The sequence below is a fragment of the Engraulis encrasicolus genome, chromosome 19 (assembly GCF_034702125.1).
Source record: "Engraulis encrasicolus isolate BLACKSEA-1 chromosome 19, IST_EnEncr_1.0, whole genome shotgun sequence".
In the NCBI taxonomy this organism is placed as follows: Eukaryota; Metazoa; Chordata; class Actinopteri; order Clupeiformes; family Engraulidae; genus Engraulis; species Engraulis encrasicolus.
Window position 1 is genome coordinate 36973740 of NC_085875.1, and position 13085 is coordinate 36986824.

Sequence of the window (13085 nt, forward strand, 5' to 3'; positions counted from 1 at the left end):
TTGTGCAGTATGAGACACATGTTCTTTTCCATCATGGGTAGTAAACCTGAGAACAAACAAATTCATTTTACTGTTGAGTTTGTGTGTGCATTTTTTAGTAGTTCTTTATGTTGCCTATTTTCACAAATATAATATTTTTCATAACACATAAACACATTGTTTTAAACACCTTTTCACTCTTCTTGAGTCAAACACACAACAGTATAGCCTCGTAATAAGGTGTCTGCTGATGATGCATATGTTTGGGATAATTGTTGGAGTATGTTAAGACGTTTAAAGATCGCCTCTCAACTTTATTTCATTAATACTGCCGTGTTCCCCAATGTTATTGAATGTGTTACGCGTTGGTCCTGTTTTAAAAAACGCGCTGGTTGCTTTGTTTCAAGACGTTTTTGCAAGCTGGCAATGTGGCTTGTGGAGAAACGAGAGAGTGTTCCGTGTTTCTCGTGGAAATGCGTCTCTGATTGGCTCACTCCTCCTGCTCTCGAAGAAACGCGTCTCTGATTGGCTCAGTCCTCAAGTTCTTGGAGAGAATGTAATGGCAAACAGAGTCGCCACTTCCCCTGGTGGTACTGCACTATAGGGGCGCCAGCGGAGGCGTGCAGGCTCCATTCAGGGCTGTGCTCTTTCGACAGCGACCCCTAGGCTTGCTGCAGGCACGGAGCAACCAGAGTGAGTTGGCTTTATGTATGAGGCTTTGTGCTGTGTGTGTACCTGAGAGTAGCAACCAGCTGATAGCTAAGCTAAGCTATGTTTCGGGCCACCAGACGTTGCTTGTTTTGAAAACAAGCAGAAAAAAATTACTCGACATGTTTTTAGATAAATGGGTCGATATAAACCTTTGTGGGCAACGCCTTCTTTCGACGTGACGAAACACAGAAAGGCTTTCGTGATTCGCTCGTTTCTCTGCATTATTTATGTAAATTGGGAAACACCGGGAAACACAGCCAGGAGAGTTGACGCACCGCTATGAGAGCCTTGCAAGTGAGTTTAACTTGGGGTGACCGTCCGATCTTCGAAAGGAGTGAGTAAAACTGAGTTTTATCGGAAGTTGGCCTTTAAAAAACAATGTAAAGTGTTGCCCTCATGGGTTAGCTGTCAATGCGAACTCTCCGCGCAAGCAACACAGTCAGGGTAGGATGAAAAATGTTTGCTTCTTTCGCTATTGCTAAGTCAAGGGTAGCTTGGGCAATAAAGCTGGTGTAAAATAGTGTAAAAAACGAAAGTCGTTAAGTCATAAAAGAACAAGTGACCTGTATTGAAAATCAGCCTGTGATCAGTAGTATTAGGTGGGCCATGTGAAAATAGACGGCAGACTAACCACACCACACAAGGGCGCCGGACTAACCTCTGGGGGTTATTTAAGGGTCATGGGTCAGAGGCTCCCAGTTATGCCACAGCTGCACAAGAATGAAATGAGGGTTTTTTTTTCAAACCGAATACGAAAATTATTGCAACCACACAGGAATGCTTCTGTAAAAATGTCAGGTCCTCATGGCATGGAAACGCTTGCTGAAAATGATTATGAACACAATCAGAATATACATTTTTGGTAACACTTTATTTTAGGGATACATCTATTACCACTAATACATACAATATTAATGCCTGTGTAAGTAACTTGTAAAGCGTGTACTAAGCAAAATCAGACAGTTGTTAGACATTTATTCGCAAATGTCTTGTTCATGCACAATAAGGGATTTATTACCAATATAACCTTAGTAAAGACCTAGTAGACCTAGATTTCTATTTATAAGTAAGCAGTAAGGACCAGAATACAATGTGTATAAACTCCTGGACACTGTGTGAACAAACCCTGAACAGTGTGAAAACAGATGTGGAATAAGGGTCCCCATTCTAAAGTGAAGCATTGCTCAGCCCAGATGGCTTAGGGCCCCTGCACTACCTAGGGGCCCCACTCTACCCAGCCGCACCACCGGAAGCAAAGTGTAAGAACTTGTCTGATCCAGCATCAGTGGAATTAGATATGAAAATCTCACTTATTCCACTCAGTATGATGAGGTGTGACAGGAAGCATTCAAGGATTGGACGTAAACTTCTCAATGACGGTGGGGTGGTGAGATGTCATTTTTTCATACACCAATTGGTTTTAATTGTAAAAACCCTACAATGAATGCAGAATATAAAGATGAGTAATAGTTTGGAAGAGAAAATAAGCTTTTCCTTTGTGATAAATAAGTTGTTGTTGATGTTTGAGAAACCTAGCTCCAAGAAGTGCAGTGCATGATGGGTACGCCCTTGGTCAGAAATGCAATGCATGGCCAATGCAGCAATGATAATATTTCTGTTGTTACGTACATGGCAAATTGTTTGGATAACAACTAAATTGCACGAGTGAGGGGAGGAGCTAAGGACATAGGTAGGCTCCGAGCCGGGTAGGTATTGTCTTTAGGCCTTGATTGCGTACCCATCATACACTGTACTTCTTGAAGCTAATGTTCTCAAACATTAACTTAATTATCACAAAAGAATAGTTTAGTTTCGCTTCAAAACTATTATTCTAATGTTCTGCATTTAATTTGAGAGTTTTACAATTTAAAAAAAATCATCTCACCAAAAAATAACATCTCACCAACCCACCGTCATTGACAAGTGTACGTTCAATCCTTGCGATATAGTGGCTCCTGTTACCTTCCTAGCATTGATATGTATAAGAAAAAGTAAATGTTTCAACTAAGAATATATTAATAATTTAAAATACCATTACACTTTACTGATCAGGGGGGGCTAGGAAGTGCGGGCCTGGGTGGTGTGGGGGCCCTAGGTATTGAGGGGGACCTTGGTAGTGCGGGGGCCCTAAGCCATCTGGGCTGAGCAATGCATCACCTTAGAATAGGGACCCTTATTCCACATCTGTTTCACACTGGGTTTACATGAAGTCCTCTAATCCGATTAGAAAAGGAATAAGTGCTTAATCGGAATAGAAAAACTCTTGTAAACGCCCCTGATCCGATTAGATATTCGCATCCGATTAGATTTCTGATCGGAATAGATAAGGTGGTGTATTCCGTTCCTATTCCGATTAGGTGCCCATGTATACTGTGATCGGAATAGACCAGTGACGTATTACGGTGCCCATCCACTAGTCAGTTTGACGCAAGCCGTACCAACGCATTCAATTCATTTTCAATGAAATGCGGCATATCGTCGTTACCGGACTCGCAATGCATGTTGGGATTCCGGCACGGCGAGCGTGGCTCCGGTGGCACGTCAAAAAGTTGAGCTCTCCTGAAAGTTATGCAAATTAGCAGCGGCTGACGGACTGCGTTACCCAATGACTGTTGATTACATGAAGATGTCCCATGATACCTGTGGTCATCACGAAGGTGCATTTCCCTCGGTAAAAGTAGATTTTTGACATCTGTCGAACTTTTGGATGTACAAAATATAGACTACAAGCATGTATGTTGCATGTGCTTATGATGCCTGGGTTCAAATGATTATGTTCGATTTCGACCATAAGCATAACAACACGAGGCAAGCTGTGTGTGAAAAAAACACATGTGCCGAGTTCGGTAAGAGCATTTTGAACTGTAATTTAGGGGCAGTTGGTTTGCTATATGGATAAAAACGGCTAGAAATGTCGATTGATATACTTCCTGTATATAACTCCCGGGCCACGCGAGCTGTAGTAGCAGTGCGTCGACACTGGGACATCCAGTACGTCGAGCTGCGATAACGTAACGCTATAATGGATCTCCGGCCTTAGACCCCCTTGCCGATGGTTCTGCGGGAGCGTGAAGTGAAAAAAAGCTGGATCCAAGGAGGTCATTGGCTGGATCTGATAACGAGTATATAATTTCGTCCAGGCACATCAACATCAAAACGTTCAAGAGCCCGTCTACTACTGTATGAAGTCAGACACCTGAAGGACCAGGGAGTGGAGTTGATTTCTAGACTTCTTGTTGTGTCAAAGTGGTAAGTTTCTTCTCAAGTTTGGCCTTAATATGACTGTAGAGTTTTTTTTATTTTAAAATATCTACGATGAAGATGTGTCTTATGATGAGCAGGAGGGCTCATTTTATCACGGTGTCAAGGTATTTTCTTTCGTGCGCGAACAATAAGCTAGGTCAGTTACCATAACAGCTTATCTAGTTAGCATAACTAGCCAGTAGAGCGAACAGTTGTTTTTGCAAATATTCTTCACCACCGTCACATATACGTTTCACCTTGACATTGGCTGATGAGGGAAAAAACATGTAGAATTATTTCTAATCTAAACAAAATGAGTGCAAGACCCTGCTGCCCTGGGTTGTAATGGAAAGCGCCCTACGTGTCGAAGTTGCAATGCATCAGACCGTACACCTCCTGTCAAGTCTGTGGCAGCTTCTGTGACATTTGCTGAACACTCGCTCTCGTAGGCTACCCGAAACAGCTTATCAACTACCGGTATACGACATGCACTTTATTTACTCTGGTTATACAGCCGACTACTTTTCGTTACATGTAATGGTAGGCCTATAGAAGTTTAGGCTAATATATTCTTTCTCCCTGTAGCGGATCCACCAGTGCACTGGACCCTGCTGAGATCAGCTTCATGAAGAAACGGCAAGATGTGAGTTATCACAGCAGTAATCATTCTCAGGTTTTGCCTTGTTATGTGTTCCGTAATTGACACAATAGAAATGTTGTCCATGGCAGGGATGTCAAAACTCAGATTCACATTTCCTAAATGCAAAGTGCATGCCCACGCCTATCCCTTTGATATAGATGGGATTGCTGTGCAACTCAACTGTTTTCTATAAAGTGAACTGCATCATCAACATGAAAGCCCATTGGGAAACTCCAACTCCCATTGTCATTGTGACACAGCACTCCACAGCACACAACAAAATTGCATTTATGCCTCACCCGTGCAACGGGGCAGCCCTCAGTGGCGCCCCATGGGGAGCAGTGCGGTGGGATGGTACCATGCTCAGGGTACCTCAGTCATGGAGGAGGATGGGGGAGAGCACTGGTTGATTACTCCCCCCACCAACCTGGCGGGTCGGGAGTCGAACCGGCAACCTCTGGGATGCAAGTCTGACGCCCTAACCGCTCACCCATGACTGCCCCGCTCACCCATGACTGTTATAACATCACAGTCTTGAGTAACAAATAATGTTACTTTTCCATTTTGGTAACAAGTTTAAAAAAGAAGCTATGCATGAGTAGGCCTAATGCATTTTAAAGCAAGACAAATTTCTCATATTGTACCAACACACATTCTAATGTATCCTACTATACCTGCCGAGTGAGAGATTTCCCTATTAATACACTAGTATGTGCTCTTTTACACTACGTAGACAGGGCTCACACAATTCCTTGTGTGCATACCCATATTTCATGTTCAAGTCATATGTAGACTGTAGGCACACTGAGGAAGGCAGAACGCCGAAACACGTCTGTGTAATAATAATAAAGAAACCTATGCATGGTGCAACCTTTTCTCATTTTTCAGTTATACAATATTTTGGTCAGCACTCTTAAAAGAAGAAAAACTTATTATGAAGTCTGCTCCAACCTTTATGAACAAGTCATATGTATACCAACTGTTACATACGTTTGAAATTATTATTGTGGGCTAAATAAAATTATATAAAGGGCCAAGGGCTCCATGAGAAAGGGTTATACTTTGCACAACCTGGAGTGAATGCCTACTGTATTTTTTCTTTCCTGCTAATTAACATATTCTTTTGCAACTGTACCTGTCATTTCAGCCAGACGACGACACCATATCTGCTCATCTCCCTCACCTGTCCACCCGGATGAAGGAACACACTCTGCAGCTGAACCTATCTAAAACCAAGCTCCCAGTCCAAATTGTTTTAGGTTAACCCAGTGTTTCTCAAAGTGGGGCGTAAGCCCCCCTGGGGGAGCGCAAAGGCATCTCGGGGGGGGGCTTGTGACATCTGATTTTGGGTTTTTTCCCCAAGGAAATGATTTCCTGTCTCGCCAATATGTCAATAGGTTTAAAGCCCTCACCAACATTATTTATATTATTAATTGTCATTAATTTGAATACCATAGGAAATGAACACACATCTGCATTCGACTGCAGTCCCTCTTTGTTTAATTTCACCAGTCATCACCTTTCCTTTGATTCTGCGCAGCGATCGCAAAATCAGTCTGCGCGAGTACTGCTGTTGCTTGGGGGGGCTCGGAAGCATTCAGACCCTCTGAAGTGGGGAATGAGGGAAAAAGTTTGAGAACCACTGGGTTAACCTCTGACAGCAACCTATGTCTTCACACGTTGGGCTATATTATCCTTGCAACTTGGCTTGGTACATGTGGCTTGTTGATTTGCAGTGTATTGTTGTGACAACCATCCTGTGATACCGTGAGAGTAATTCATATTTGATCCCTTGCTGATTTTGTTGGTTTGCATATGTATCTGCTGTGTTTCTGCACAGTCCGCCACAGGAGGCTCAAACCCACCACCTCCTAGTCAACGCTCCAGTTCGGGTATGCACGATACCGCTGAGCTAAAGGACCAGTCACCTGAGATGTACGGACAATACTGTAGAGTAATTAGTATAGACTATAGACTCAAGATAGACAGACAGAAGATGTTTGAAGTTGTTGTATTAGTGTGCACAATAAAATAAGCAAGTCATGCCGGGATGGACTTCATCATTTCAGTAATTAATTATTATCACAACTGCTCGTTGTCCCTGACAACTTCCACAACAGGTACAGGAGATCAATGCATCAGGGGAGGAATGTACTGGTAGGCAAGATGGATAAGGAGACCAGCATCACTGATGGTGAAGGCCCTGGTGCTGCTGCAAAGCCCAAGCGAAAGAAGCCTCTCTGGAAACCTCATGTTGGCTCCCCACCTAATTAAAAAGAAAGAAATAAAGAAAGTGTTATTTAAATGAATCTAGCCATGCAGTAATGTACTGGTACAGTACTGAATAATTAACTCCTACAATTCTAGTACAAATATCGTCTGAATTAAAATGTGATGCCAGACAATAGCCCTCATCCCAACTCACCATTCATGTCTTTACCTGCTACTGGAGTGCAATTCTTGGACATAATCCTGGCCAACCTTTGGCATACAACAGTTTACTTTTATCCTTCTTCACCATGACCCATGGTTTTAGTCTGGGTGCTGACCACCTGACAGATGAACCTGCAATGACAAAAAAGTGTATAGGCCTACATGTGTGAAGATTTAATAAGATGTCCTGCTATTACATACCTATTTGAAGATACATTAGAGCTAATTTGAATGCAAATATAAAAATATGCATAATGCACCTTGATATCTGTAGCCTACTGTACCTGATTCTACATGTGCAATGCAACACCGATTTGAAACATTGAAAAACTTCACATTACATTGTGCAAACGTGGCTGAAACAACATGAAATAGACTACACTTGGATCACACTACACAACTTAAGTGAAACCAAGTAGCCCACAAAATACGAGAAGAAAATATATTACATTTAGAAGGCCACTTTGTCAAATAATCGATAAATGCCTGAAACAAATGTACAAAAGTGGTCTTGTAGCTGGTAGTAGATTAGCCTCATCTTACCTGTGCCATGCCATGACGAGGATGCTGCCGCGGTGCCCAGCTAGCAATGAAGAAATGCAAAGGTGCAAGCAAGGATTTGTAGCTGGCAATGAGTGGCTCGGTTTTAAGCTCATAACTTTCATAGTTCTTAAATTTACTGGTGATATGGTAAATCGCTGGCAGAGTAAGTAGGCCTTCGTACTGGAAGCAACAACATTCGCCTCTTCTTCTCCCAGGTTTCCGTAGACCACCGTCCCAGTTATGCCACCTAGTGGCGCAGAATATACATTTTTTTTAAATTCACTTGGCCGCCAGTGAACAAATAGGTCAGGAGAACTAGTGTTTATTTTGTATTTCACGGTCAAAGTTGTCTCCGTTTGCGTATTTCTGTCTAGTTTATGAAATATAACATATATATGTATACTTCCGCCGTCCAGGAAAACAATATTACGTGATATTGTGACGTCAATGCAAATGGCCAAAATCGGAATAGAACATGGTCCATGTACACAGGTGAATTCAGAATTGTAATCTGATTAGTCTAATCAGACTAGAAAAAAGTGCTGCATGTAAACCCACTGTTCAGGGTTTGTTCACACAGTGTGTCGGGAGCTTATACACATTGTATTCTTCCACTTACGTACTACTTACTAATACATAGAAATATAGGCTTACTGGTCCTTACTAAGGTTATATTAGTAATAAATCCCTAATTGGGCATGAACAAGACATTTGTGAATACATGATGTCTATTTTGCTTAGTACATGCCTTACAAGTGACTTATACAGGCATTAATATTGTATGTATTAGTGCTAATAGATGTATCCCTAAAATAAAGTGTGCGGGCTGCGCAAAGTTAGCCAATTGCGCTGATTTCCATTAAAGTGGGCGATATCGGTGAATCGTTTAGCCTTATCTGAAGCTCATAATATGTATCAAAATGCTTTAGAGTGAATTGGCTTCCTGTGTGGGTACATTCAACGACACCCAATGTGTAATTTTAGCATCAGCTAGCACAGATATGATGCATTTGCCACTTTTAGAAGCAGCGCAGATACCTGTCAGCTTCCAGGTTCCACAGAAGTCCACACAAACTGATCAGTGAAGTCATACAATCCAGTAATCCAAACTGTTCTTTTTGCCCAACAAAAACAATCCTCACGAACCAAACTGGAGGAGCCATTGCGTGGGTGGGGAATCTAGGATTCGCATAGCCTAGAAATCTAGACGCCGTACAGCAAAAAGCTGTACCAGGGTCTAGGAGGGCTGGGCAGCAGTGTGGGCGGGATAAACGGTTGCTTCAGCACTCAACGCCACGCAATTGGATGGCAAACAACCAATCCCCACACACTTCTGTGTAACGTCACAGCTGTCTTGTGAAGCGGCAACTCCGAGGCGTCGTAGCAGTGAATGCGTGTGATCACCACAGCCACAAACAAGTTTCCCAATAAATCGTGTTTTCACTTACATAGTTCAAAAATGCCTCGTTTTCAACCACACAGCCCTCCTTGATCAACCAGCGAAATGTTGAGCAATTTGGGGCTTGTTAAATTGTCATATTTATTGTTGTCAACATGGCATGTTCGGTGTTAGCTAGCTAGCTGTATACCCAGCCGGCCGGGGAGCGTCCTGCGTTGGGAGCGACAATCAGGGAATCTGCGTGTGATGACCACAGCCACAAAAGTGTCCTAATAAATCGTGTTTTCACTTATACAGTTCAAAAATGCCTCGTTTTCAACCACATGGCCCTCCTTGATCAACCAGCGAAATGTTGAGCCATTTTGGGCTTGTTAAATGGTTATATTTATGATTGTTGTCAACATGGCATGTTCGGTGTTAGCTAGCTAGCTGTATACCTAATACACGGATACCAAGCTCTGTGTAATTGACGACAGATTGGCTAGCCGCTAGCTCAGTAGACTAGGTGTCATTCCCATCTATTTAGTAAGCGACTTACAGACGTCCAAAGCTCCCAAATGTCTCGTTTTTAATGACATGGATCTTACTAGAATTTGGGGCAGGCATATAATACAAGGCTGTTATTGACGACAGGTTAGCTAGCCACTAGCTTGGTAGACTATGTAATTCCCATCTATTTAGTAAGCTACTCAAAGACTTTCAAAGCTCCCAAATGTCTCGTTTTTAATGGCATGTGATTGTGTCTTATTAGAAATTGGGGCAGCAATTTCATTCGACACCTACAGTAGTGGTCTGAAAATAGCGTGTGATCTGGTTCTGTAAAATGCTCAACTTAGCTTACCGAGCTAGTTTAAAACATCGAATGATCAAATGGTAATGTGTTGTGATCTATTTGTGTCCGCTAAGTTCATGGTGTATTATTACATCAATCCATGTCAGACACGAAATGTATTATCATCCAGGCTTTTTAAATTAAGTGAACACTTTCGTGCTGTACGTAGCACGGACGGACACCATGCTTCTTCTTAGAAAGTTTCCTGTTTACTAAGTAGCCCGGCCCCCCTCGCGATTTGATTGGCCCTGTCATCGGATAACTTTCAGCCTCGCAAAACGACCGGGGTCCGCTAGACTGCCCCCGGGAGCAAATTCAATTTGCGGTCGCTAGGGGCGTCTAGATTTCTAGGCTAGGATTCGCATGCTTTGAACCACATCTTCCAAAATTCCGAAATCGCCCTGGTTGGACATGAAAACGGGCGGCGTTTCTTACCGTGCTAATGGTGTGAACACGCCTGCTGGTTTGAGATTTGGTGCGGGAACGGGCACTGGTATGGATCTCTGTCACCACCTGTGGAGTAGGTAAACACAGAAGGAGGCGCTGGCCTTGCATGCTGGGCCTTGTGTCAGGCGTCGGAGCAGCATGCTCGGAAAAAGTGTTTAGAGAATGGCTACATGCTTGTGGATTACTTGCCCTTTTGTGGTCCTGTCTTTTGGCTCTTCATATTTTAAGTACTTGCCTGGGGGTTTCCCCCCACCCTGTGAATTTTAGATAGCCAGCATCGGAGAGAGCTCAGGACTGGGCTGGGCCTAGGAAAAAATATATTTTTTTTCCGGTTGCCGACTGACCCTGTCATTTTCTGTGCAATACTTTGTGGATGGTTGCTCATATAGCCAGGACTCACTATCTCCCACTTTCTCCCTGCCTGTAACAGAGTTAGCATCACATGTCAGTCGACATCGGGCAACACACACTCGCAGCAAGTGTCTATGTGCAGCTCCGCTAAATGCACGTTTTGTTAAAGGCGAAAGTTCGGGAGAAGCGTAATGAAATTTGACATGCCCTAATTACCACCTGCATTCTGTTCTCCGCTCAACCGTCATTTGTCGGAATTCAGGGCGAAAAGATAGGCATGCCTGAATGTCATTCTCAGCTCAGCCATCATTCGGTGTAATTTCAGTGCACTAAAATTTGGAACCCCTCCTAATTAACTACACAGCATTTATTCTATGCTCACCTGTCTCCAGTCAGAAATGTGCTTTCTCGCTTGCACCACCCACCACCTCCCCGTTCGCCTCCCTTCCACCGCTATTCGATCGATTCGTCAATTTGTCAGCTTCATCTTCAGTTCACCTTGCTTCATTGCCATCATCAGCTGGGGGGGTGTCCGCTCAGACCTTGCACATACAGTATCTGAGGGCACAGATACTGCCCGAGCTCTCAGTGGCACCCCGTACCCCCAAACTCGAGAATGTTTACTGCGTAGACATTTCTCAGCCGTGGCAGTACTTCAGCTGCATGGCCAGCGATCTTGCCCAATGCGTTGCGTAATCTAACTACATGTATCTCAGCTTCTCGAGTGCAGTGGTCCGCGCAGACCCTGTGAAGTACTTTGATGATCGATCCACCGCGTGGACAGCTGCTCTCTTGCAAGAGCTAACCTGGTTCTCACGATGGTTGTTACCTAACGAAGATGCACGAAGCACGAAGGGTCTGCGTGAGAGCCAGGATATGCAAGAGCCGCATGATCACAAGAAATTCTTTCTCCAGCGAGAACGAAGACGTATGAATATGCTTAATCCAAATTTCAGATAGTGAAATAATGAAATATTAGAAAAGCCTAACAATGTCACCGCAATTTTTTCGAACCATTTCTGAATAGGGAAGCAAGGAAGTTCATGTTTTATGCTAATTATTATGGTCCAGTATGCTAGTTAGCACTGTAGCCTTTTATTTTTAAATCAGCTTCCTGAGGTCCAGACAGTGAACGCAGAATGGTGACACATCCCGAATACATGATTCTACAAAGTACATACGCACACTTGTTTAATTTTAAACCTGAGCATCTTTGTGAGTTATCCTGAGTGGAATTCCAACTGACAAACCAATCATTTTTAAGAGATTCTCTAGTAGCTAAGTATAGTAATAGTTTTAGCTTAAAGGGACAGTTTGGTCAATTTCAACATACAGTTGTATTGCTCACGCTACCCTTGACTTGTCAGTACCTGGTGATGCCACATTTTTCGGCTCAGCCCTTTCCGAGATATGAGCAATTCTAATGGGGGCAGCGTTTGTTTACATTTTTAAAAAATGAAACATAGGCCAACTCCAAATATTTTCCCAAAAGGTACTGCTGTTTGCTAGTTGTCTGCTGATGTTTTATAACCTTTTGGATGTTTTTGGTAATAAATAAAAATGTTTTTTTGAAATGTAAACAAAGAGCTGCCCCCATTACAATGACCAGGATCTCGGAAACGGTTGAAGAAGAAGAAGAAAAAATCTCAGGCACTGACAAGTCCAGGGTAGTGTGAGCATTACAACTGCATGTTGAAATTGACCAAACTGTCCCTTTAAGATTCTTTGTGGAGCCAGATACAAACACCCTGGTGTCAAGACAGGTGGAAACACCGTGAATACATTTATTTGAAAATATCCTAATATCTTTACAATGTCCTTTTTAAATGTTTTTCTAGTATAATCTCAAAGTAGCTACTTGGGCCACCTCAGAATGTTTGCTTTAGTGACTTGTGGCTAAAACAGTCATTGTAGACTTCAATATAAAGTCCTTTGTAGGCCTATTTCATCTCCAAAACAATTCTTTTATTTGCAGTGCACTGTACTTGTCTTTCAGTTGGTGAGTTCTTATCCACAACAAGTCTGCACCATTGTTCATGTCTCAACTTCTCATTGGTTTCAGTGTACTTCTGTATTTATTCAGTTTGAAAAGAAGCCCAGCGTCTGTCATTCATGGACACAGACATGCAAACCCTTAAGTAAACAATGCCTGTCTGTGCTGCACACAGCCTTCAGGAAACTTGAGCACCGCTGCCCAGAGCCCCTTGCTCCTGCTCCACACACAGTGTCTGTCTGGGACACACAAAAAAAAGAAAGCCCCCTGAAATCCTCTTTGGATTCACACTGCGCACTGTCTTCCAGCCAGCCAGCCAGGCAGGGCTGGACTGGCCATCTGACATACCGGGCATTTCCCGGTGGGCCCCGCACCCTTGTGGGCCCCTATTTTCAGAAATGTCAAAAAAATATATATTTTTTTAATTTTTTATTTTTTACATTTCTAAAAATAGGGCCCCACAAGGGTGCTGGGCCCACAAGGGTGCTGGGCCCACCGGTGATTCACCCTTAAT

At 43.0% G+C, this 13085-nt stretch overlaps 2 long non-coding RNA genes across 3 annotated transcripts; one reads left to right on the forward strand and one right to left on the reverse strand.

Annotated features, from left to right (window-relative positions):
• The first annotated feature begins 3738 nt into the window (after positions 1 to 3738).
• On the forward strand, positions 3739 to 6619 carry LOC134470160 (uncharacterized). 2 transcript variants are annotated; one of them, XR_010039165.1, is made up of 3 exons: positions 3739 to 3939; positions 4519 to 4576; positions 5721 to 6619. It is a non-coding gene; the product is annotated as an uncharacterized LOC134470160 (long non-coding RNA). The 2 variants fall into 2 exon arrangements; XR_010039164.1 differs by lacking the exon at positions 3739 to 3939 and having other exon boundaries at positions 3969 to 4576.
• On the reverse strand, positions 6569 to 8074 carry LOC134470159 (uncharacterized). The gene is made up of 3 exons (XR_010039163.1): positions 7550 to 8074; positions 6999 to 7138; positions 6569 to 6839 (listed from the first exon to the last, which is right to left on the reverse strand). It is a non-coding gene; the product is annotated as an uncharacterized LOC134470159 (long non-coding RNA).
• Between the last annotated feature and the right edge of the window lie 5011 nt (positions 8075 to 13085).